The sequence below is a fragment of the Camelus bactrianus genome, chromosome 29 (genome assembly GCF_048773025.1).
Source record: "Camelus bactrianus isolate YW-2024 breed Bactrian camel chromosome 29, ASM4877302v1, whole genome shotgun sequence".
NCBI classification, from domain to species: domain Eukaryota; kingdom Metazoa; phylum Chordata; class Mammalia; order Artiodactyla; family Camelidae; genus Camelus; species Camelus bactrianus.
Genome location: NC_133567.1, coordinates 16,655,343 through 16,682,651, shown reverse-complemented (window position 1 = coordinate 16,682,651; position 27,309 = coordinate 16,655,343).

Sequence of the window (27,309 nt, the reverse complement as noted above, 5' to 3'; positions counted from 1 at the left end):
TCTGCAAATTTAGATGTGTTTATCAATAATTTCTCCCTTTTTATGAAAATGAATTTGAGAATTTTTCTCAACAATACTTCCTAGTGAAGTCATTCTTCTTGTCCCTTTAATATATCATAAACAGAACTTAAACAGTTTTCATTATATAAATTGCTATAATAATTTATATGATACTAACTTAAATATGCATAAGCAGATTTTAAAAACTCTTGAGAAATTCCTTAAATAGGTGCATAAGCTCATATTTTCTGAATATGATGGCAGAACATGTTAAATGAAATATGGACCATCATTATTGTTCATTTTTTCACTGTTTGATTTATTTATTCATCAAACTTTTAGTAAGCATCTACTATCTGAATTTTAGTATGGTAGAAAGTATGAATCATAAAAGATAATTGGACATTACTTCCTGCTCTAGACTGTTATAAATGTGTAAATTAATACTGTTGGAGTATCCATGTCAATGAAATTCTGTTTAAATCTACCTGAGAGAATCTTATGGATAAATTCTATGCCAAACCTTCTCTGCATTCCTTAGTTGTAAATTCTTTTTCATCCCTTATTCTTAGAAAAGGCCATAATTTCCTACTTTACATAGAACGTAGTACCCGGTGAGATTTTTCTTATTTAACCACATCTTTCCCCTCGTGTCACTTGAGAAGAGATACCTGTCTTCACCTATTTCCTCAGCAGTGATTTTGTTTCCATGCCCTCTTCCCTTCTTATTTGCCTCACTGCATTAGTTTTCTGCCTCTGGTTTACAATTATTCTTTCCATAGACTCATTTCTTTGTAAAGGAACAGGTTACTACCTCCATAGAACAAAGCAACTAACTAATTAACCATCCCAACCTACATTTGATCTGATGTTATACAACTCCATAACTTCTTTCACTTTTCTGCCAAAATTCTGCATCCAGTGTTCGATAGCTGTTGCCTCCACTGTAAGAAACGTGGCATTTTGAAGAACAGCTCTGTTGGCAAAGGCTAAAAATAAACCATTAAACATCCAGACTGTTTAATAGCAAGAAAAGTGTTAAGACAGACCTCACCTACCCTGGAGCCTCACTATACGTCAGCGTGGAATGAGGCTGATACAGGGTCTGAGCTGCGATAAGAGTCAGGGATATTAGTTGCCTACAATTACTAACACCTGGCCCATTATAGTCTGGCCTGCATGACTCGCCATTAAACAAACAGCCATTCTGATTTTAACTTCCTTATTTTTCTTAGTGGTATGTTGCAATGAGAAGTAAAACGAGCAAAATAGCAGCTATAGGGTCAGAAAGCAGTGGATTTGGAATCTTGTCTAAAACCACTGATGAGCTATGTAACAGTCTTTTACCTAAATCCTTCAGAGGCTTAGTGTCCTCTTCTGATATTCAGAACTCATTATACGGGCCAACATCTAGGATTAGAAATAATGTGTGTCACATTTCACATGACCAGAAAATTTTAAACTCCTACCTCACTTGTGCCATCTTTCCAGAGAATGTCTCCTCCAGACAATTTTTAAAGATGTAAGCCTCATACCTTCCTACGCACCTATCCACTATCAACGCTAATTAGACCAAGGAAGACATCTGACCGAAGGCTGAGTCAGGGAAGAACCCTAAAATCCTCTCTCTCTTTCTCTTTCTCTCTCATTTGAACAAACATAAGAAGCATTGATCAACACTTGAGAGTGAACCTTCGATTCTATGAAATCTAAGCCAGAGTCTACATCAGTGCAAGACAAAGCTAAATGCAAGTTGAAATTACAGGGAAGTATCTTCCCAGCCTGCCAGCATGCAGCAAAGAACGGTGCAAATGTGCTTATATAAATAGGTTATGATACCCAAAGGCAGAGAGAAGAGATAGAGAGAGAAAGAGAGAGGGAGTGAGACAGACACAGAGACGGACAAAGAGAGCGAGAAACCGATTAAGCATACAACCACATCCAAGTGAGCAGAACAGTCCTAGGTTTTGAAGTTCTCTAGTTCTCATGAAATCTGGCTGTGTTTTAGTAGCATGAAAACTTACACTCTTAATCCTCCTTTACATTCTTTTTTGTTTGAGCTAATCTTAGTGAATGTTTGTCCAATAAATTTCAACTTCTGTTATTTATTTATTCAAAGGGCATTTATGATGACCTATTCTAGGCTCCAGAGAGCAAAAGCTAAAAAATCAGATAAACATCCTGCCCTTTGAAGTTTTCATTGCACTCCTTCCTCTTTTACAATATTCCTCTCTCAAAACTTTGGAGTAATTTATGTCACTTAATGTTTTAAATTTCTCACCCAAATCATCAATAAATCTTGGGGATTCTTACTTGTAGATATCACCTGTTCTTTCCACTGACTCAGCCCTTGGTCAGATCCCCGTGGCAGCACAGACACCTACTGAAACAAATCTTATCTTTTGTATCAACACCACTCCAGACTGTCCTACAAACTTCCAGACAGATCTTCATAAAGCCAGTCTTTGAATAAGTGATTTCCTTGTCTTTCTTAAATAACTAAGTTTTCTTATTATAATCAAATAAAATTTAAAATAAACTGATGACTTTTCACTTATCCATAAATCTAAACTCTTTAGCCATATAGTAAAAGCTCAGTAACATCAATTTTCCAACTAGATTTCCTACCAACTTCTAAATCAATTTATCTGCATTATAAATATTATATATACTTTCACATTTGCATCTCTGGTTTGTGCTTATATTTAATTTCTTTCCTAAAATAAAGTACTCTTTTTCTGTTTGAATTTTAACTTCTGGGAATCTTTTTAGACTGCAATAATACTTTGAGTTTGAATCCTAGCCTTCTCATTTTTTCATCTATGTAACATTGAGGAAGGTATTTAACCAACCTGTGCCTCAATTGTTTTATCTACATAAAAACAGCACTTACCTTGTAAGGCTATTTTCTATTTTTAGGATTGTGGTGGACGATCTCTAAGACAGACTTCGGTGGTCCTTGGCTTTCTGACTTTCACACACTTGTGTAATGCGGTCCCTTTGATTATGAGCTAAACTTCTTGACTTGCTTCTAAATGTATAAAATATGGCAGAAGCAATGGATGTCACTTATGAGATTACGTTACAGATGACTGTGGCTTCCATCCTGGGTACTCTCTCTAGTTCTCCTTTGGATTGTTCACCTTGGAGAAAGCCAGCTGCCATGTCATGAGTAGTTCTGCAGAGAGGCCCACCTGAGTGAGCTTGGAAGCAGATCTTTTGAGGCCTGCCAACAACCAAGTAAATTTAGAAGTGCGTTCTTCAGCCCCTGTTGAACCTTAAATTTACTGCAGCATTGACCCAATGGCAATATGACTGCAACCTTGTGAGATGCCTGGAGCCAGAGGACCAGCTAAGCTACACCGAGACTCTTGGCCCACAGAAACTGAAAGACAATAAAGGTCTGGAGTTTTAAGCTGCTAATTTGGGGCATAATTTGTTATCCAGCAATAGATGACTAAAAGAAGAACTAAATAAGATAATTCAGGTAAAGAGTTTAGTAATACCAAGAAAATGTTAACTGCTAATTGTATTACTGTGGGTCACATTCATCTTGCTTTCTTCTGAAGTTTCATGGAGTAAATATATTGCAATCCATAGCAAGTCTGTATATTATAATTTGGTACCCTACATGGTTTAAAAAATTATATATAATTTATAATGATATATGTTATATATAGTTACAAACACACATGTATTTATGTCTGCTTATATACATGTTTGCATATCTATATATCTATATGTACATGATATATTTTATGTATATGTGAGTGTGTGTGTGCATATATATACACACACCTATATCGATGTAGATATAAACATACGTACATCTTTGAGGTTGAGATTCTTTTGGCTTTATCTTTCCCAAGCCCTGTGTGTTAAGACTGACACAAAATGTGAATTTGTTGCATGATGAATAAATGGATGTTAGATAGAATGACACACTTTGATCCATTAGGCTTGCTTTAAGAAAACTCTGCAAGCTGCAGAACTGGTATTTCTGGAATCCATTTAGGGGTAACTGTGAACTGGGTCAAAGGGAATTAAACAGACGGAATTATCTGGTTTCATTTGAGTGAGCTGAGAAAATACAGACGGTACAGCCTTGGTTTCTATAGTCAGCAGCACACAACCTTCCATTTAATATCAGACAAAATATAGATAATTAAGGCCAATATATAGTATCAAAAATCATTTCAAAAGCTTGTAAATACTAAACCCACACACGACTAATCTTGAAAGCCACTACTGTGTAAGAAGAAATTTGAATTGCTTCGTGTATGCTTTAAATGCTATCAAACAGCTAGAGTATTTGTTTATGTGCCTTTTTTCATTACATCCATTAGTTTAAATATTACACGGTTGCACACATTAAACTGATACAGACATTCAGTTAGAAACCTGGAGGCAAGTTTCTGACCCAAAAAGCACACAGATTTGGTAGACTGACAGACCTGTGCTCAAATCCAGGTCCAGTCACTTACTAAATCTGTGCCTTTGAGCAAATGATACACATTTTCTTAATCCTGGTTCCACATTGTCTAAAATGGGGATAACGATATTTGCCTTGTAGAATTATTTTGGTGATTAAATAAGGTTATAAAGTATCTGCTGTACAGAAATCACTCACCTCTTGCTCCTACTGTTTCTTACCCATATTCATATAAACAGTTCATAATTTAAAAAACAGAAATCAACTAATTAGCAAATACCACAAAAATATCCAAGTCCCAAAATACCTGATATCCAACTAATTTTTGTTGATTGTGGCTGGACTTGAATGGGACAATGTTACTATACCAGGAACAAGAATAACAGCCCAGTTGCCAAAAGGGGTATGAATACATCCTTGTTCATCATGCTCCTAAGTCTCAGAATGGTCAAATTATCCAAAGGAATTTTACAAGAGAAATTATTGTAATCATTACTGTGGAAATGAGAATTTACTTAGATTTTCTTCCTTGCTGTTAAGTTTTCCTAAGTCCCAAGTATATGAATATCAACCATCACCTAGTTTAATTTCCTTGTTTTTAAATTGTCCCTCAAAATAATTTGGAGATTAACTGAACAAACTTAAGTGATAATATAAAAGCACTAAGTTGAATAACACTAAAAAAAACCCCAATAATTTTAAATAAAGTGGTTTCTATATAAATTTACACTAGTGTTTGGAAATGGAGATTTAAAAAATCATCAAATTGGTGATTCACAATAAGCCATTTTTCTGCCACCTCTGTAATCACTCCTTTGTAGTTGACCTCAATTTTCTTGCATTTCTCTCCCTCCTTGTAATTTCCTGACAAGACCACAACACTAGTTAAAAGCTAAACCCAAATACTCATCTACTCTGTGTCTACAATAGGGCTGATGGCAAGGATAGGGGGAAAAAAATCTTCAAATGCTGAGTAGCCCTAATTTATGACTATAATTCTCAAGTGAACATACAATAGAAAGAGGCCATCTTAACACTCTTTCTGAATATATTAATACTCTTTTGCATAAAAATGACTATTTCATACCAACTTTTCTATTCAAACTTTCAAAATGCTCCTCAATCTTTCAGTGGTTCACCTATAACTCACAATTACCATTACCACATACACATCAGCATACACACCCAGACAGAGAGGCACACAAACTCTCAGCTAATATTTGCTTTGAGAACCTTCATCTTCCTGTCAAATATATCTACTTTCCAACAACCTTCCTTCAGTTGGAATGAGTTAAGTGCACCCACTCATGTCTAAAGTCAAATTCTTTCCTGTGGGTCTGGATCTCAGAATGAAGACTTCGTACTTAACAATCCAAATGTACCTCTTGAGTTAATAAATTTCCTTTTTTTCTATATTTTATGCATTAGCATGCAAACATACTCATATCTTCCATTCTAAAGATTCCACTCTTGATCTCTTATCTCATATTTTGACTCTCATTCATAAAATGTTTCAAAATGTCTGTATTCCCTTTTTCCAAGCCTTATACCATTTTCTTTCCTCAATCTGTCCAATAAAGTGTCAATGTCCCTTTTTCAATGAAATTGATCTCACCAAAGTCATACAAGGACCTTGCACGTTGCAAAACCTAATAGTTGCTTTTCTGTTCTCAGTTTCCTCCCATTTTTAGTAACTTCCAGCATAATTGACCAGTCCCTCATTTTTGAAATATTCTCTAGGATTTTGAAAATAACTCTCCTGCAATCAAACTGCTCTTTTGCAACTCCTCTGCTGACTCTGACTGTCCTCCTTTGTTTAAACTGTACATCTTGGTAGGCTTTGGGATTTCACTCTTTATTTTCTCTATATTGAATCTCTGCCTGAATAATACCATTCCATGCCATGATTTTAAACAATTCAGACCTGATCTCTTTACAGAGGGACATTCGAGACATTTTTATTAACGCTTTGACAGAAGTAGGACCAGCTTAGTGAGAGTATAATCATGAAACAGGTTTTTTTTCCCTCTCCAATTGTTGCCTTCCACTGTGATCTTCCTAGCCTCTTTCAGCTATTATACTAATTCAGCAAAATTCAGTTTAAAGTTTAATCTCATGTCCAGTTTTATAATTGTTTCCTACCTGCTCCCAAAACTCTTGAGAAAGGAGATCTATCTAACAGCACTCTGGTGGCTCTCAGTGAACGTGGATATACTGGCACCTATTACTTCAGCTCTGGCTCTTTAGTCATCTATCTGGGCAACACAAAGTTAGCACAGAGCATTCCATTACACTCGAACACTCAGTTGCCCACTTGGCATTTCTCCTTGGCTATCTACTGGGTGTTTCAAAATTTATATGATCAAGCTAGAACTCTTGATTTCCCAATCCCTCCCAGAAACCTGTTACTCTCTCAGTCTTTCACATCTCATCACATGTCACTATTATCCATCAAACTGGTCAAGACATGAAAATTATTTTTGATTCTTCTTTACCCTTCACCTACCCCCATGTCCCACCCAAAAACAAGTCTATCATCTATTATATTTATTTTTAAATATGTATTCCAGACTCATCCATCTTTTCAAGATCTCCAGTGTCATCAACTTGGTCCACAACAGTATTCCTTACTTGACTATTGCAATAAGCCACTAACTGGTCTCCCACTTCCATTCTTGTCCCCTAGAATTCACTCACCACATATTGAAGAATATAATCTCAATGTGAATCTCATTGTCAATACTCTCATAAATACTTCAATTGTCACCCATTGCATTCTGAACAAAATGAAAATCTTCACCATCTCCTAGACTTTACATGAGCCAGCTCTTACCCACCTCCTTGATCCCATATTGCTCCACTCCAGTCTCACAAGTCTTCTTTTTTTTGAAAGCTAGTTTTAACTTAGAGCCCTAATCCTCACTGTTCTCTTTCCCTGGAGCAGTTGATACCCATATCTCGTCATAGAAACCTCTCACTTTTTTTCTTTCTTCTCTTTATGATTTAGGTCTCAGTTCAAAGAGTTCCATCCTGTGAAAACTTTCTTGACCACCCAATCCACATTACTTTTCCCATATCCAGTCATTCTGTATCATATTGTGTAGCTTTAATTCTCTTCAGAACATTTATCACTATCTGAAACTATCTTCTTCATTTATTTATTTGACTGTTGCTCCTCCCAGTAATACACCAGCTCCATGAGAAGGAGAACCTTGATGTTTGGCACAGATAATGATGGGCATCCACAAGTTCCACTTTCTTCACCTCTTGGTTACATAGACTGTATTTCCTGCTTCCCTGGCAGCTAGATATGGCCACATGGTTAGTGACAGCCAATGGAATGTGGGCAGAAGTTTTCTGCAGTGCTTTCATGCCTGGCCTTTAAAACAGCCCAAGACCCTCCAGGGGTTCTCTCTCTTTCTCTTCAGCACCAAAACTGTTGTGAACAATCTAGTGGCAGACACTGAAGAACCACAATGGGCAGGAGCCATGATATCTGAATCAACATATAGAATACTAAATCCAAAAACTCATTTGATCTGCTACATGACTGAAAAAACAGCCTTGAATGCACTATCACTAAGATTTTAGGGTTACTGATTACAGCAATTAGCCTACTTTGATTCACATATCTGTCTTGTTCATTGCAATATTCACAGCACCTTTAACAGTAGAATATAAAATACATTGAGTAATTCTATGAATAAATGACTGAATGTTTCATAACTTAACTTATATTTGCAAATTTGAGTAGCTTTGATGGCATATCCATGTATAATACATTTATCTTAGAAATTTTTAAGCATAGAACTCTTGGAAGATTGGTAGGTTTTTTTTAGTAGCAACTTAGGACTAGTTAGAAAGGCTTAAATAAAGCAAAGATTTAGATAGAGTTATTAGATTAGTTTGAAAATGATCTGCACATTCTTTGACTCAGACAAAATGTAGGATGTCTTCCAAGAGAAACTAGTAAGGAGATAGTTGACTCTCTTTTTCCTATCTGAGAAAAGAATTTTCCTTGAAAAAAAAGCTACAAAATTGCTATAATTATAGAAAATATCCCTCTGACAGTCAGACTTTGTCTTTCTTTAAATCTTCTCCCAAATGAAAATCAATAGATTTCTTTCTTTGCAAGTTGGTAGTTAAAAAGTCAAGGTTAGATAGTCTTCTGGAGTTACAGAAAATTGTAGAAGCCAGTGTTTTACAAAGCTGGTAACTGTAAATGGAAATTTTAACTCATATTCTCAAAGGCATAGGGACAGAAGGTTGATTTGAAACTGAGACCCAGGTCCTCTAACACATCTTTTCATTTCAAGCCACTGTTGATTATGAAGATTTGACTTTTGCATAAAGTGACTACTTTGGCTTTTTCTCTTAGATTTGTTTGTTCACACTGAAAGAATTATCTACTTATCAATATTCTGAAAAATGCCACAATTGTTTCTGGCTAACTTATGAATTATTGACAAAAATTCAGTGCTTTGTTCACTAGGCATAAAAGACCACATAATAAATCTAAAATCTAAAATCTTTATATATCTACAAACTATTTCAGTTAATCAGGGAAAAAATTGTCTTTTCTTCTTTTCTCTATTAATCCCTTTTATCAAATGTCACCTGGATATTTTGATTCTATCTCAGTAATAGCATTCATTTTTATCTCCTTATTTCTATTACCACAGTTACAATTCTAATTAGGACTCTCATTATCTTTTGCTTGAGCCTTTCTGTTATGTCCTTAAATTAACACTTGTAAGAGGTTGATGTTTCTTCATTGTTTAAGAAGAACCTTGCCATGCACACCCCCCATGGCCTCCTCAAGCTTTGGACAACTGTTGTATTAATTTATTCAGTTAATTAGCAAAATTTTATTGAGCTCCTGTCCCTGAGCCAGGCACTATAGGTGTGGAGATCAACTCACTACCCAGCCAAGGGACAAATATTTATACAGCTTTATAAGTGCTAGAAACATAAGTCATAGGAATATGAGCCCACAGCTTCAAGAACAAGAACAAAAACAAGTCTAAACAAACTTTAGACTTCCTAAAAGTATTGAAGACATTTCACTGGAAAGGTAACATTTTAGATGGATCTCAAAGAACCAGTAGACATTGATCAAATTAAAAAATGGCTGAAAACTGCACCTGAACTAAAAGCTTCAAGATAAAAAGTTCAAAAAATTGCTAGTAGGATGAAAAATTATAAAAGTTTAGAACATTGGGAATTTAGGTTAATTGGGGAAGGGAAAGTGATGTGCTACAACATCTGACATCACATATATAGCCAGAAGATTCTTTATTTTCTGGCTGACTAAACAGGTGTCTTCATCTTTCTACACAGCTCCACAAGCTTCCTTCCCAGATCTACCTTCCTGATCAAAGAAGCCTAGAAAATGCCTGCGGAAGAGTAATGGGAGGCAAGCCTGGAAAAAAGGGAGAACCAGATTGTAGAGGCTGACATTTCTCCTTATGAGATAATTTCAGTTTTATTCTTTAGGCAATAAGAAAGCCACAAAAGTTTCAAATAGTCAAGTTTATGGAGAGGGAGGTCAACTAATGGTAAAACTAAGGAAGACTGGAGACCTATGTAAGGAAGGATTTTTAAAGCCCATTGCAATGATGAAGGTCTAGACTAAGGCAATGGAAAAAGAAGGATGAAAAGAAGCAAAATTTAAGAGTGATCCCTGAAGCCAGAGAAGATGTAGAATCTACAGACTGTCAGCTAAATGAGGAAGCAGAATCCAAGATCACATCAAGTTGTACAAAATGATTAGCTCTGGGCTAATAGAGACAACATGTTTAGAGAATAGTAATTCAACAGTATTACAAGAGTAATACAGTAATACAAGAGTAATACAGTCAAAGAAAGTGATTGATTTCAAGACTGGGGGAAGGAGGTGGATAATAGGAATAATTTTTAGGCAAGTATCTGAAGTTTAACATGAAATAAACTACATGTTTTTATCAGGCAAGATAAAGGAAACCATGAAGAAACTTATCTTTTCATTGAGAAATACTCTTTAAAAATTATCAGAACTTAGTAATACATACAATATATTAAAATATTACTAAATTTAAAATTCTAAGTTTAAGCCAACACTTAAAGAAAATTCTCAAATTAGCTTCCTTATTGCTGTAAACGTTTTGAAACTTCTATTACTAGTTGACTAATGCTGTGAACTCATTCTTAGGCATCTTATTGTATTTTGAAATCATGTTTCTTCTGACATGTACACCAAGTAACTATTGAGTTTTAGTGAATCTTCAGTGATAAGTATGAGTTTGTAACTGTTCTCTGTTAGAGTAAATTTTAGTTATTTGGACTAAATATGTTCAAGCTCAATATAACCTTGGGGCTTAAAGCAATTTCTAAGTAATATCTTAAATGACTCTATCAATTATATTTAGTTCATTCTGACTCAAGTTTGCTTGAGTTTGACAGACAGCAAAATAGGTATTTCTGTCCTTTTCTTCCTCCAATGTCAAGTTAGGAAAAAAAGCTATTAAGAGTTTCAGATATCTTGTTTATTTTTAAAGCACTCTCATAATAATTCCTTACACAATTACTTGATGAACAACTGCTATTCTAAAAATGAGTGTAAACTCTATGGCCCAGAGAACTTATAAAACATGAGGGTCCATTTCAACCTTTCAAGAGTTTTTACACTCCTTTATGGGGTTTATCATTCTATGTTTGAGGCAGACATACAACAGGCCAAGATGAAGTCTGGATATAAGAAATAAATTTTCTATGTTAACATTAACAGGCTAATTCCAAGAATAACCAAAGTTACTCTGAGTTGTAGGCTCATGAATTTCTTTTAGCTATTATGTTGTACCACAGAATGAGAGGGTTACATAGGCAATGCCTGAAAACCTAGACTGTAAGCACAATGTTGCTTCTGAGCCAGAATGTGGTACTAACTTGCTCCTGTTTGTTAAATTTAGCACTAATCTAGCTCTGAATTTCCTTTCCTCCAATTGTTCAACAACACAGTCATCTACTCTGCATAGAACCCAAAGTTAGCACCTTTAAGTAGGTAACTCACAATAAAAAAGAGAATCCAAATAAGATGGAGACATGATACCTATTTCTGAGAAGTTCAATATCTACTTGGGGGTGGGGGGAGAAACCCACAGAATAGCTCAGGTGTAGCAATAAACAAAAAAATGATAAAATTTGACCTGCCAAAAAAGTGCTTAAGGAAGACAGAGTAATCACTTTGCTTACTTAAGGATTAAGAATCAAGGAAGAATGTGAAAGGTGAGTTTTTTTAAGTTAAAACTTCAATTACTTTTACCTAATCAAAATTTTATTCATTCTTTTTCACAGCCAATATAGAAAACACTACAAAATATAAATACAAATATACAAAAGCCACAATCCTACTAACTAGAGATAATAAGCATGTTCCTGTGTTCCTCTGCAGCTTTTGCTCCTATGATTGTGTAATTTCATACAGGCATAATCTTCATTTCTGAGTGGATGGATGCTGTGGAATGCCTCCCAGATATCCCTTCAGCCCTAAGCATTCACTCCCCAGCTGCGGGGGGTGTTGAAACTGTTAGCCCTCAGTTGAGTGGCTCTTTGAGAATCACTCTCAAATAAAAATATCTTTATGACATTGGCTGAATCTCTTGTTCCAACCACGTTATATTCCTCAGCTCAATACTGCTTCTCTTATTCCCTGAAAGATGTTGATACAGAGCGCAGTCTTCACAAAACTTCCTGTTAGCAAATGTCTATCTGTTTCTCAGGAAACCTCACCTATTACACTCTTCAAATGATTTTTTGTCATTGTTCCCCCACTTGAAAATATTTACTATCACTCGGCATTCTGGATTTAAAACTATGTGAAATATTTTCAGGGACTTCATGGTCATTTATCCTATGAACATACCATATTTTACTTAACCATTCCCTGAACATTTAAGGCAAAGAATTCAGGGCTTAAGATACAGAAAAGCTGTGGGAAAGGTAGAGTCTGACATGATGGCTGGGAGGTAAGATGGGGAATGTGGAAAAGGAATGTGGATTTAACCTGACAAGAGCAGAGATTCTAAACAGCAAGAATGGTAAGGTCGGAAATGCCACTGACAGTGGAACTCTAAGCAAGGATAAAACAGCTAGATTTAAAATAATGAAAGGTAAGCAAATTACCTGGGGAAAAAAACAAAAGAGCATTAGAGGAAAGTTGTTTCAGAGGATATAGGGGAACACAGTTCAGTGGAGAAACCCTGGAGGCAAGTGACTAGGTCTTCAACACCAACAAGCAGATGAGCGATAGTGGATGCCTGGGATAATGTGTTGGCTGTTAAGTTGGAAAGGTAGGCTCAAGAAACATAACAGACTGAAAAAGAAGAAGTATGTCAAAGCTTAGTGATGGATTAGATCTAGTGAGGAAAATAGAAAGGAAGAATAAAAATGACTATAAGATCCCTACCCTGGGGGACTAGGAGGAAGACAAAGCTTTTAATGTTAGTAGTGAAATTAGGATCGGGTGACTGTTGGTAGCAGAAGACGATTAACTTACCCTCCGATAGGTTAAATTATTGGTGTCAGGAGTTTCAGGAGAAAGTAATGTGTGGGCAACTTGAATTACATAATGCAGAAAGAAGGAGGCTAAATATATATAATATATATATTTAAATCTGGGTAAGATGTGCAAAAAAAACCAAAAAAAAAGGTTTTAATTGAAGCAAAATACAAAGAAGCATTATAGCAAGTAGTACACGTAAGTATGCAGGACACTGGAGTTTTCTCAAAGCAGCAATTAGCATATTAACAGAAGTCTTATCTATCTAAAAATTATATATCTGTATGTGTGTATATATTCACATATATTTCCTCTAAGAATATTATACTTGTAAATTTCCCCAATAACCTTGAAAACCTGAAAGTATAGAATATCAAATTTCTTGGGACAATAATCACATCTTATATTTGTGGAGAAGTAAGTACTTTATTCAGTCAATATTAAGTTTATTTCTCATAATAACAAAAGTGTAGACTAATTTTCATAACTGGATGAGGTTTGCCACATTTGGATATATTCTCAAGGTATATTTGATGTTAAATATAAGAAGATTAGAATTATTTGATGAGTTAAAATAATCAAAATTCTTCTAGAGAATTAGCTTGGAATCTTAAATTTGCGTTATAATCAATTTAAGGATTACTCATTTTTTGAACCATTGTGAAAACAGTGCACCAGGGCATTAATAATTTACTAATACAATCCACTTTTCAGTGAGTATCTTTCCAACTTGCTGATGAAATATATTCATTCCTTACCTTCACAAAAAAATCTTCAACTTACTTCTGGGAACTCTTGTGGAAGACACAGAGTTCTCGGTTAGGAAATTTAGCACTGGCCTTCCTGGCTGATGGCGGTTGCCTTAGAATCCAACAGAGGGTCCCTTGGTTCTTCCCTTGCTTCTAAGACCCACTGACATAAGGATGACATTTGTGGTAAAGGTGCAATTTTACAATGTTCAAAAGCCACAAACAAGATGCCAAAGTGGTACCAGTTTCTCTGAAGCCTCACTGAATCGAAGGAACCTTATACTGTGCATAGAAACAGAAAAGACCCTTTCCTAGGCTGCCTCACATTTCATCACCTTGCCTCTTGAAGACTTGCTTTTGCCCCATAAAGTAATATCCTATAAAAATGTCCTTGTTTTCTTTTGTTTGCATTTAGAGCTTTGTTTCCCAAGGTCCTGGCACAAATCTACAGTCTCTGAGACAATGACCCTGCTATCACTCCCACTACATCTCTACTGCAGATGCCTCTTAGCTTTCTTTCCCTCAACAACCTTTATAAAAATGATTCAGAGGAATGATGTCAGCAACATGGCTGGAGAAGACATACCTTCTTGTATTCCCAGCCCCTCCTAACAACAACAATTTGGCATTCATCCATGGACAAAAGTGCCTTTGTAAGAGCTGTGGAATACAGCACTATACATCAAGGGACCCAGGAAGAGTCTTGTCCATTCATGTGCCAGGTAATAGGCATACAGACCTCATCCCAGTTATGGGCCCTGCAGCGGCCAGAGTCCAGCCCATCTTAGCTATGGTCCAGGAGCCCCTGAAGAACACTGCCTTAGACAACCACTTGCAGATGAGAGAACCTTTGTCAAAGTCCAGGTTTCCAGTGGAATTCCAACATATTACTGGAGAAGAAAAAAAAAAACAAGTTTGGATACATTGAACAGAGGAAGAGGAAGAGTCTAACTGTGCATTCAATAACCCTCCCCCAAGATAGCACATCTCAGGGCCAAGAAAGACCTTCCCAGCCCAAGATTTCTTCTGCAAGGAAAGTGAGAGGATGCGAGTGAGTGCCCAGGTTTCCTAGCTGTGTGGGACATTATGAAGGAGGCTCATTTGGGCTGCATGTGAAAGAAGAGGCTGGGGGAGTGCAGATAGGACTCTTGAGGAAATTAAGGGGATGTGGATCCTACTAATTACACTGCAGATGCCATCTAGAAGCTCACTGATGAATTGCTACGGTTACTTTGCCAAGAATTCCCCCAGCTGGCCCATGGGCACCCGCAGCCCTCTGAGTGACTCCCCTACAGACACTCCACCCTGTAGCTGGCTCTCTGCACATGTCCATGATGGTAGAGAAAGTGAGCTTTGACAGATGACCAGTGAGCACTTGCAGAAAGATGGCCCAACCTGCAGTCAGCCCAGGGAGAGACTACAAGCAGAAGCAAAATAAAGGTTGTCAGTACCTGGCCTGCTGTGTTGTGGGATTGAGAGAAGGCATATCAATTTAAGAATTCTGCCACAAAAGGAAGCAAGAAACTTGGAACAGGCATATGCATAGAAGATCTGAGAAAGCTTCAGAATCTGCGGCAGGGCTGACAAAAGATACTTCTCTCTTAAAAGCAGTTACTAAATACTGAAGGAGGTGACTATTGCTATGAAGCCAAAGACAGCTACGCAAAAATTCAAGAAACATGAAAAATCAAAGAGACATGACACCATCAAAGGATCATAAAAATCTTCCAGTAACTGACACCAAAGGCATGGAGACCTGTGATTTGCCTGATAAATAATTCAAAATAGCTTTTTAAAGGAAGCTCGATGGGCTATAAGAAAACAAAACAAAACAAAAAGACAATTCAGTAAAATTAGGAAAACAATACATGAACAAAATGAGGAGTTAAACAAAGAGATAGAAATCATAAAAAAGAATCAAACAGAAATTCAGGAGACGAATTATACAATGAATAAAATGAAAATGCAATATCCCTGGGGTTCAAGGATGGTTCAACATACACAAATCGATCAAGGTAATATGCCACATTAATAGAATAAGAGATAAAAATCCTATAATCATCTCACTAAGTACAGAAAATGCACTTGACAAAATAGAGCACCTTTTCATAACAGAAACTCTTAACATGTAGAGGGAATGAACCTCAACATAATAAAGGCATATATGACAAGCCCACAGCTGACCTCATACTCAGCGGTGAAGGGTTGAAACTTTTTTCTCTAAGATTAGGAATAAGAGAAGGGGGCTTGCTTTCCCCATTTCTATTCAACACAACACAGGAAATCCTAGCCAGAGCAATCAGGAAAGAAAAAGAAATCGAAGGCATACAAATCCAAAAGGAAGAAGAAAAATTCTGTCTGCAGATAACATAATCTTATATACAGACAATCTTAAAGACACCACACACACACACACACACACACACACAAAACCCCGTTAAAATTAATCAACAAATTCAGTAAAGTTGTAGGCTACAAAATCAACATACAAAAACTAGTTGAATTTCTATACACTAATAACAAAATTACATTATGATAAACCCATCATCATATGTTGAAAATATCATAAGTTGAAAATGCATTTAATATGCCTAACCTGTCAAACATCATAGCGTAGCCTAGCCTACCTTAAATGTGCTCGGAACAGTTACATTAGCATTCAGTTGGGAAAAATCATCTAACACAAAGCTTATTTATAATAAAGTATTAAATAACTCATTGTACTAAACTGTACTAAAAATGTTTATAAATGGCTGTAGGGGTACAGAATGGTTGTACGTGTGTTAATTGTTTACCCTCATGATGGTGTGTCTGGATGGGAGCTGTGGCTTGCCGCTACTGCCCAGCATCACTAGATAGTATTATACCACACATTGCTAGCCTGAGAAAAGATCAAAATTCAAATTTGTAATATGGTTTCCACTGAACACATACTTATTTAGCGCCATTGTAAAGCTGAAAAATTATTCGTGAAATCATTGTAATTCTGTACCTGAAAAAGAAATAAAGAAAATGATACCATTTACAATAGTACCAAAAATAATAAAATATTTAGGAATTCATTTAACCAAAAAAATGAAAGATCTGTACAGGGAAACAAGACTTTGAGAAAGAAACTGAAAAAGACACAAATAAATAAAATAATATTCTGTGTTCATGGATCAGAGGAAGTAATACTGTTAAAATGTTTGTACTACTCAAAGACTTGTTGTATAATATTAAATATTCTATGACTTAGAATGGTTTTCAACCCAGCTTGCAAGGCACAGTGAATTGAGAGGAGTTACTGTGATGCTTTAAAAAAAAAAAAAAAAGCTCTTCTAATTCTTTCTTTCAGGAAGGGACATGACATTTTGGTAAATTAGAAAGTAGAGGGTGCTGGTGCCTTTCAGAAGATGTAAAACGCTTCACTTGGTACTAATGTACATAAACCAATTAGTTACTTGTCATGATGGGTGTTCCCTAAGGCAGTGCACTTTCTCCATTAGTATTTATATCTACATGCCATTACACATTGGGTAGCACTAAATAGATGAGACACGTTTGATGAGAGAGAATTACTCAAGGCATGTGCCATGAAGAAAAGAGACATTAGCAAACATTATTAGCATACAGGTGTAGTTGGATCACTTAGTTTCCAGTGAGATATTTATTTTTAAATGCCTGCTGAGAGTGCAACATTCAAAACTGATTCATTAACCCTTAGAGAAGAAGTTATTTCTTTACTGATTGGTAAATATTTTTAACTAGTGACATGATCATGACAGTTTTGTAAGAGCCCATCTCTCCCTACCCTTCCCTGAATACCCTGCCTTCCTCAGCTGGAAAATTCAAAGGTCTCTTCTATTTGGAAAGTATTACTAATATATTAAGAGAAACTTTAACTAAAGGATCTCAGATATAAAGCCAATCATATCCCTTCACATCATAGGCTTAGGGTGTACATCTGAAATGAAAGCAAGACTATATATATTATTTTATGTTATTTGCCTCTAAATATATTTTTTCTCTCCCTCTTCCCCTCCCCCACCTCTATCTCTGTCTCCACCTTAAGATTGTGAATATTCATATCTATTAAAAGATAATCTAGTTTCAACTTGGCTCTTTTCAAATATATGTTCTATTTAAAAAGCTATTAACTTTTGATGCATCAGATTTCACAGTGAAATTATTAAAGTATAATCTGCCTCATTCACCAGGTTTGCAGAAAATATTTATGAGTGTCTCATATATTCAAAGTATTAAAAATTATCAGAGAGTCCATCTTTGGGCTAGCTCCCATAGGGTTCATATTTTGTTTAGAATGTGCCACACAGTGTGCCATTTACATCTATGTAAGTCTCTACTCATAATTATTCACAATGCATTTTTAGGCCAAGTAGATTAAACCTTTATATGTAACACTGAAACAATGAAATCTAAAGCCTTGAATTAGAGTTAATCACAGTTATTTGTTTCAAGAATTTGAAATCATTCTTAGTTAGCATTCATCTAAAAAGCAGAACTCTTTTCCAAATAGGTTCTCATGTTCCATTATAGAGAACAAACTGAAAGAACTGGTTAATAGTCTAAGGAATATTAGACTTATGTACACAAACATATTTTTAAATATAAAAATAAAATATTTTGTATTGATATTGATTGGCAATATCACTAAGCAAATTCATTGTTTCAGCACATACTTGGGAATTCCAAATATTATTCACAAAAGCTAATTTAGATGTAATTAATTTGAAGTTTTCAGACATATAGAAGTTTTGAATTTTAAAGAGTTCATTATATCTCCATTCACTTACTACATTTTTGGGGCCTGTACATATCTACCTGATACTTAGTATACACAAGTTGTCCATGGCTTAAAATATACATTTCTCTAAATCATGTGTTCTGAGCCTTGGAAATTAACTATCATGGCAGCTAAATAAGAATCACTTCTATTTATTATATTATTATAGCACTTGGATGGTAAGAGATAATTAAAGAAAATTGGATTATGGAATATAAATATATAACTTCTAAAATAGGAAGAGAAAGATGTTACTGTATGTCCATTGGTGTTTAAATTCCTCTTCTGTGCATGGACTCCTGTGCAATCATATATAAAGTTGAGGCATTCAGTACACAGAGAGAACACACAATGTCCTTGAAGGATTTTTCTGTTGTGAATCTTGGGCAGAGAGAATTTGGCCTTGAATATGTACTCAAGGTAAAATCTATAGAGAATAATAATAATAATAAAAAAGGCAATAGTGTGGAAATATTTCTAGATCAACATCTCTCAAAATAACTCAGAGAAAAATTCTTGCCAGAGAGATTTGAAGTACTGCAAATGATGGGCCACTCAGGATAGGATCTAAGGGTTGTCAGCCTTCTCTCTATTAAATCCTACACAATCTTGTTTCATTGCTGTTTTCTAAATAATAATTATCAAATGTGCTCCTGAACACTATACCAGCCTCAAGAAAAGTCTTATAAGTTAGCAAATGTAACTGAGTTGATTGAATAGTGAATCACTACCATCTTCAATATATTGCTGCTTATTTTTTTTTCTAGGTAATTCAGTCATTGCAAGCATAATACTGAATATAACTGTCAATTTCAGGGTCAACTATGAAAATCCCAAACCATCTTCTATCTTAACGTTAAGGTGATAAGCAAGTCATTTTCTTTAAACATAAAAAACCTATCCCAACCTCTGTGAAAACTTATCAAATCATTTTCCATCTTTGACAATACACTGGAATAAGAGTAAATACTAAAATCTGTAAAATATTTCATTCAACCATTATTTTAAAATTTTCTTTCCAATCAAGCCTCTTTGAAAGATTATAAAAATAAAAGCACCGACTGCTTTATGTTTTAGGTTTTTATCTGGTTTTGTTACAATGAAGGAGAGAAATAAGTTGGGAAATTGGCAAGCATTCCATTTAACAGATATTTATAGAGCAATTACTTGGTGAAAAATGCATCATTAGACAGGACTGACCAGATAATTTGTGGGGCCCAGTGCAAAAAGAAAATTTAGAGACCCTTGTTCAAAGTTGAATAATTTCAAGATGGAGACAGCACAGCATTAAACCAAGCACAGGGCACTTTTAACAGTGTGGCCCTGAGTTAACTGCACAACTTTCACGCCCATGCAGCTGGCCCTGCCGCTGGGCAGTATGAAGTACTGAGGATGAATATGACGTTTCTACCTTGAGGAGAAATGGGGAAGGGCCTAGGGAGGTGCCCTGTGCTACCCCTCACCTGGAAGCTAACCTGAATGATATGTTTTATAAAACTTGGGCAATCGGGAAAGGTTTATGAAACAATTAGTATCTGAACAGGATCCTGAAAGATGTGCTGAGTTTAGCATGGTGAAAACTGGGGAAATGAGATTATTTTGGACAAGGTCACGTAACTGAGTATAAACTTGGGGAAGGAAAAAAGCAAGGTGTGCTGGATATAGTGTGGAAACTGAGTTCTTACAGTGTAGACAAGAGAAAGAAAATTAAAATTATAGGTGGGGAGGGATCAAAACAAAGAATTTCATGAATGCTAGTGTAATGAGTTTGAATTTCACCTTGTAAGCAAACGGAAGACTTTGAGCAACATGATCTAAAGCAGGCTGCAGGGTGAAATGAGAGCAGAAAATGAGGAGAGATGCTAGATTCCAATGTCTAATCAGTAAGTCAGTTACACTAGTTATCAGGGCCTAGATTACAGAGACAACAACAGAAGCAGAAAACAAGGAGTGGCTGTGAAAAGCACTGCACATGAAATATTGGCATGCAAGGGAGGCAGTGGAGAAGCGTTATTTAAATAACCACGACTTTCTAGCAACTCAACAAAAAAGAAGAAAAAGCAAGGTTCTTGGACAATTCAGAAAATCATTCTCTGAAAAAGTAAATGATGAGTCTGTTAATACACCTGGACGTAGGGAATGTGCACTGCAATAAGAAGGGATTATCTGACCATAAGCTAAAGGATATTGATTCTTTTTTGAAAAATGAGGATAACCATAAAATTTGAGAGCATGGATAGTTCTATGTGTAAGTAGATAACGGTTAAGAAAATGTATTTTTAGGTTACTGTTTCTGCAGCAAGATAATCAAGGATCAGGTATGTGTGTCGTATCGTCTGGACTGAACACTTTCTCAGCAAATTTAGCCATGTCTGTCTTTACGTTAAGTGCTATATGGAAACAACAGTAATCCAGTCATCTCTCTTTTGGAAGTTCTGAACTCATATTCTTCAAATCAACAAACACGTACAGATCCTCTACCAAGTACCAGGCACAGCAGAAACACGGGGGGCAGGGGAGGGGAAGGGGGAAGAGAGAGACAAACAAGGAAAGATGTCCTCAGGCAGCCCAGCATCCTACAGGGAAAAGAGAGATAATACTCATCCTGTTGGGAGGTTATGGCACCCAAAGGAAAGAGGAAATAAGTCTTCCTGGGTAGAAAGAAATCAGGTTCTTTCACATTCATGATCCTTGTACAGAATCTTTAAAGGGGCAGTTTTGCCAGTTTAAATGTATATGTCATTGTCTGTATGCATTAAAATGTCATGGAATTTGTAACAAACTATTCTGTTGCAACTTTTCTGAAGACCAACATCATGAAATCAAATACCTGAGTAATAATGATAAAATATTTCATTTGTATATTTTATATCTTTTTTTTGCTAATTAAAAATAGACAAGGCGGTATCTCAAAATTAAGAATGTAGTAGACTAAGAACATAAAAGCACAGTACTTGTAGCTTTTTTTCTGATGTGTTTTTGTCCTTTTTATAATCTCAAGTATCTCTTGTTAAGCTCAAAAATCTCTGTTTTATACACTTTTATAACATGTTCGAACATTGCAAAATTGAGCCATGTGTATTTTAGGAAAAATATTGGGGGAAGCTATGTTCAATACCAATGTCTATACCATTTAAACAATGGAAGCATCAGGTAAGTAACAACATTTGGACAGCAAGTCAATATGACTATGAAAGGTCTCCAATAATGAGCAAATTCAGACCAATACACAGTTTGAGTATTTGGCCTTCTTATTGACAAAGGTTGCTTTCAATCACACTGTATCTATTACCATATCAATCATCACTCTAAATGAACACAATGTTATCATTGACAAAGACATCACTTAAGCTGAGAAAGTAAATATTCTAAATAACAAAATAATGAAAGGTAGGTTGTTAACAGCAGGAAAATGAAAAATATACCTTAAGAATCTATTCATAGGAAAGTAAAGAAATTGCAGGCCAACATGAAAAAAAAAAAGACTTGCTCACAAAGATCTTGAAGTAGAGTGCACTTAATATCACATCGTTACTTAAAGTTAATGCAACAGAGTATTTTCTTGGTATACAAATGAAGATATGGAGTTGAACTGATAAAAATGATTTACATACAGGATTAAAATATTGGCAGTTTTATAGAGTGAAATGTCACTATTTTGTTGTACCTTCAAATTTTATATTTCCTCCTTTGAATCCTTGTCAGCCTTCATGAACAGTGAAGAGTTTAATCAATGCTTGAGGTTGCAATAGCATACACAGAATGTTTTTCTTGCTAATAATCAAAATGATGTTAAGTAAACATCATAAAGTAAAGTGACACATACATACCTCCTAATTACCATATTAAAAATTAAATAAGGATCCATGTTAACAAAGAAAGTGATGTGCATTTAAAAGAAGCCTGCATTTCCACTAAATAAGCTGTTTTATCATTACTGGTTTAGTATAAGACATTTAGCCTGCAATCAGAAAGTTTGGAAATCTTTAATTATCATAATTGAAGCTATTTTTTTTTTAATTTTGTGATGCAAACTCTTGTAGAATGAGATTCTGTGCATGTGTTTTAACGTTCTTCAAAAACTTGGATTCAGTTTGCAATTTTATTCTATTGTAAAAAGACATCCTATTAAAATTCACTTTGATTCAGAAAAGTGAAGGAAAAGGTGGCGTATCAACATACAGAACGTGAAGCATCTATTTAGGCTAATTTGTTAGATACCAAAATGATATTCAGGAAACAAAAGAGGGGGAAAGATGGCACAAAATGACAAAGGAAATGAAGGGCAAAATTTCGAGCAGATTCAGAGGAATGAAGGGACCATGTGGGATAGCATGACACATTTGGCCATTAAGGAAAATCATACAAATGAGTGTGAGGAATGGCTGGACAATTTTATGATGGGGGCAGGAAGAACCTGCAAAGTGTGGAAGCATAAAGGTCACACAGAAGGGAAATGGGAGGAAAGAGGCTTACAGCAATCTACCTTTATTAGGCCAATGATTACTCCTCACCTAGAAATCGCTTCTCGGGTCTATAAAATATCTGAGCTTTTAAGTAAAAAGGAAATACTCGTGCTCTTTATGAATGTTTTAAATGACCAGGATGCATGTCATCTACAAGGTTTTGAGGAAATATTTTAACTGGAAAATGAAACTTACTTTGCTTTCAAAATAATTCCTGTAGATACTTTTTTTTTTTTCTGTTATAAACACAGCATTTGAAGTCTTGTTTAAAATCTTTTCATGAGAAAAAAAAAATTACAAAAATTTGTAAGCACATTTCTTCCAAATAAAAATTTAACAGATTATTTTCACATAACACAAAGCAAGAAAACATAGCTTCAGTAGGCAAAGTAAGATAGGACAATTATCCAATATATATTGTATTTGCAACTTTAGTGATATGTTAAAACTAATTTTTTTTCTCTTATAACTCATTACATTAGAAGCATCTTTCTCACAATTAACTCATGTCAGCAATTTCATTCTCTTTCTTATTGGCATACGTCCCTCACCACACATCCCATGTCCTCTCACATATCTAGGTCATTGCCTCCCAAATTGAATTATACAAGGTAGACTAGCTTTTGACATTAGGCCCTAAAATGACATTGCTATCTACACCTTCACTTTTGCTTCAAATCCTGAACATTTATCCTCAATTGTAACTGTAATTGTATTTGCAAATGTATTTCTTCTCATGTATTTCCTAAACTAAATATTTTATATAGAAAATTAACATATTACTTTTCTAACCAATGGAACTAGCATTAAACACTCATCTGCAACCTTTATTCAATCACAGTTTGTACCTTGCAAAGCTTAATGCCAATGAAAACTTTTGTTATTTCAGGAAGCATCTTGCCACAGCACTTGTGAAAGCTTTATAAATGCCAGAAGATCATATTTAATATCTCCTTTTAGAGATATCAATTTCTTTGACTAAAAAATAGGGGAAAATAGAATATGAAAAACCTGCAGTGATACACATTTTGCAGTCCTAAAATAGAAATTTGGAATGATCAGATTACCCTATCAGAGTGAAATGGGCATAACACAGACAGATTCTTATCTGATCACAACCTAGAAACAGAAACCAGGAGACACTGAGAGGGGTTTCTAATCAGTGTGAAGACAGACTGCACACAGAGCTACTTTATCTTCCCCAGCATAAAATAAAGAATTCATGATAGGGAAGCTGGTTTAAAGAAGACATGTTGCTTACATGTGGGGGGGGTGAACCTAAAAATAAGCAAAAAGATTAAAATAAGTAGCTAGTAGCAAAGCATTCTTTTCTGATGGATTCAGAAGGAAATTCTAGGAGGATCACGTTGTAAAACCCTGATCTAAGGCACAGCCAGTGAAAAGGGGTGAGAGACAGAACAACAGAAAGCGTCCAAAGAGCTCTTACACCTGGATCTCAGAGATTTCACCTAGTCATGAACAAGAAGCAGAAAGTAAAATAATAATAGTAGAAATGAAATAATTACTGCACAATAATAATTCAAGCATGAACTTTAGAGACCTAAACGTTACTGTTTCTAAATTTATTTACTCCTGGATATCAGAGCTGAAATATCTCAGAAGATCACTGGCTCTATCTAGTCAAAGGCTTCAAACTAATACAGTATTTGTGTCTTTATTTCATAGAAGAAATAGCTGAGGACTACGGAGTTTCTAAAAAATAATTACAGCAACAAAAATAACTGCTAAATAGATAGCTAATGTTAATATCCTTAAGACAATAATAGCTAGTGCATATATTCATATAAATACATGTTTCTATTTAATGTCTTTCCGCATGAATTTTCAAAGGAAAAATATTACTGTATAATTACTTATTTCCGTTTTTGCCCATCCCAGTCTCTCATAATTATAAATTTTTGTCAAGATTTTTTTTTGTCTAAATGTTTGTGTATCTCTGCTCTTTACGAATTTAGTTAAACAAGTGTGTGGGGGGTAATATGGCATTTACGGTTAACCAGGGTTAGCTGTCATTCGTTATAGCTTGTTTCTACCCACCTAAGCTATAACGAAATAGGAATCTTTGGCACCCCTTGGGGATGCTGGGCAAGTTTGTCTGTCTCTAGTTTAAAATAAAAGTGATCAAGAGGTTCATTTGTTCATTCCAGAACTGTTTCCTGAGGTACTCTGCAAGGCAGTTTACATATGTTGTTTGTAAACTGCCCAAGAACCTTGCGAATAAATGATTGTGCCCATTTCACAGATGAGGAAATTTAAGCTTAGTGAGGTGAGTAACTTGCTGCTGGTCACAAGCCCAGGGAATGGGCACTGGCTTTATGACTTTAGAGCCCACATTATCTCTACACGTCTTTGCAACCTCAAATTAGCACTACCAATCATCTTCTGGGATTCTTACATCTATTACAGATCTGGTGATGCAATCTTACAATAATATAATTTTGAGCCTAATGCCTATGCAAACAGGAATATAAAGAGAAAATATTAGAGTATTTATTACAAGTCTATGGATTACTGTATACCACTATGGGTACTTCAAAAATGAGGAGGAAAAAAACTGAAATGACCAAAATATATATTTTTGGGATGAGTAATACAGTTACTGAAATCACAAAATATCATTGCAAATACTAATAAATATATAAATATACATGTGTACACAACATACCTATGTATGTATGTGTATATGGTATGTGTATATGGTATGTATATATATATTTGCACATATGTAAAATATGTATCTTATATATACATTTTTTTCCATTCCCTAAAGCCTTATACTTTATTCTTTTCAAGATAAGGTTTTTGTTATATGCATTGTGGCTGAGAAAAAATGCTTATGTACATACGTACTATTGACTAATATGATACAAGAAGAGGAACTTCGATTTTAAAGATCTCACTTATCAAAACCTTATACAAGTTACTATATTCCTAAAAGATGAGAGATCTTCAGAGAATCGCTTAACCTCTAGTAACCTTCTTTTTCATATCCATAAAACTAAGATAATACCTAGACCTAGAAATAAACATGAAGATGGTATGCAGCATGTAGTAAGTGCACAGGAAGCAGAAGGTTTCTTTTCCCGCCTACTCATCCCATCATAGACTTGTTAGGCAGTGATTATTTTTCTCTGTATGTTTGGTGCAGGTCGGCAAAGGGGAGTGTTTCACATTATCAGTTTAAGTTCTACCATGTTGTGTTATCAGCAAAACTGACAGATGAAAAATTACTTTCTGAACTTTTGGAACTGAGCTATCCAAGGTATCAATTCTGAAACAAAGCAGAGAGATAGAAATCATTTGAAGGGATGGAGGAAGGAAAGCTGAAAGAATGAGGACCATTTTTTGCTAACATGATGGTGAATGCCTGAAGTTAGAGTCTGGAATAGCCTCCTTTCCCCTGACTGTAGTAGCATTCAAATCAGTGGAAAATCTTACCCAGGAAGTAAGAACACCTACACAACGCAGCCACAACTTTTGCTTCTTTGATTATTTTTCATGTTTACTTACATTCAAAAAGAAAAGAAAATGGGAAAGCACAAGTATTTATTTATTAATTTGTTCAACATTATGTTATGTTCCAAGTACCATGCAAGATATTAAGGATGTTGGCACATACTACCTTTCAATTTCATGGAGAACCTGGGAATAATTAAGAAGGAAAAGAATTCCAAACAAGGGGAAACATTTATTTAAAAACAAATTTATTCTTTAATTTTAGATACAGATAGGGTTCTTTTGTTTCGTTTGTTTTTAAGAATTGTATGTAAATGCCATGTTAGGAATAAGGTCCATAGTAATATATTGTTTCCTAAATATCAATTTTAAAAATTCAGTTTATAAACACTAATTATCACATTCTCAAATCATTTGCTTAGACTTTAGAAACATGATTTCTATTACAGCCAATGGAAAAAGTATTGCGTCAAATTCCAACCAATGCTTTAGAAAATTACCTCTACTAAGTATTACAAGTCTTTCCAGGTTGATATTAATACTAACCAAAAGTTGAACTTGGAAAATGTCCACAAATGTAAACAATTTTATCAGAAATTCTTCTTTGTGCATAAAATACCACACTGAACCACTTGGAGGGTATTTTAAAGTAAATCAAATTTTTCATAGGTTAAAAATTATTCTTTTTAACAACAGCAATTTTCCTGCAAACAGGAAAAATATATACGTAAAAACAGCAGCAAATACTAATTTTATGTAATCGAAAGGTAAAAATATTAAAGTACATGAGAAATATATTTTTAAAACTTTGTCACACTAGAATAACTTTTTCTGAAATCCTATGGAATATCTACATATGAAAA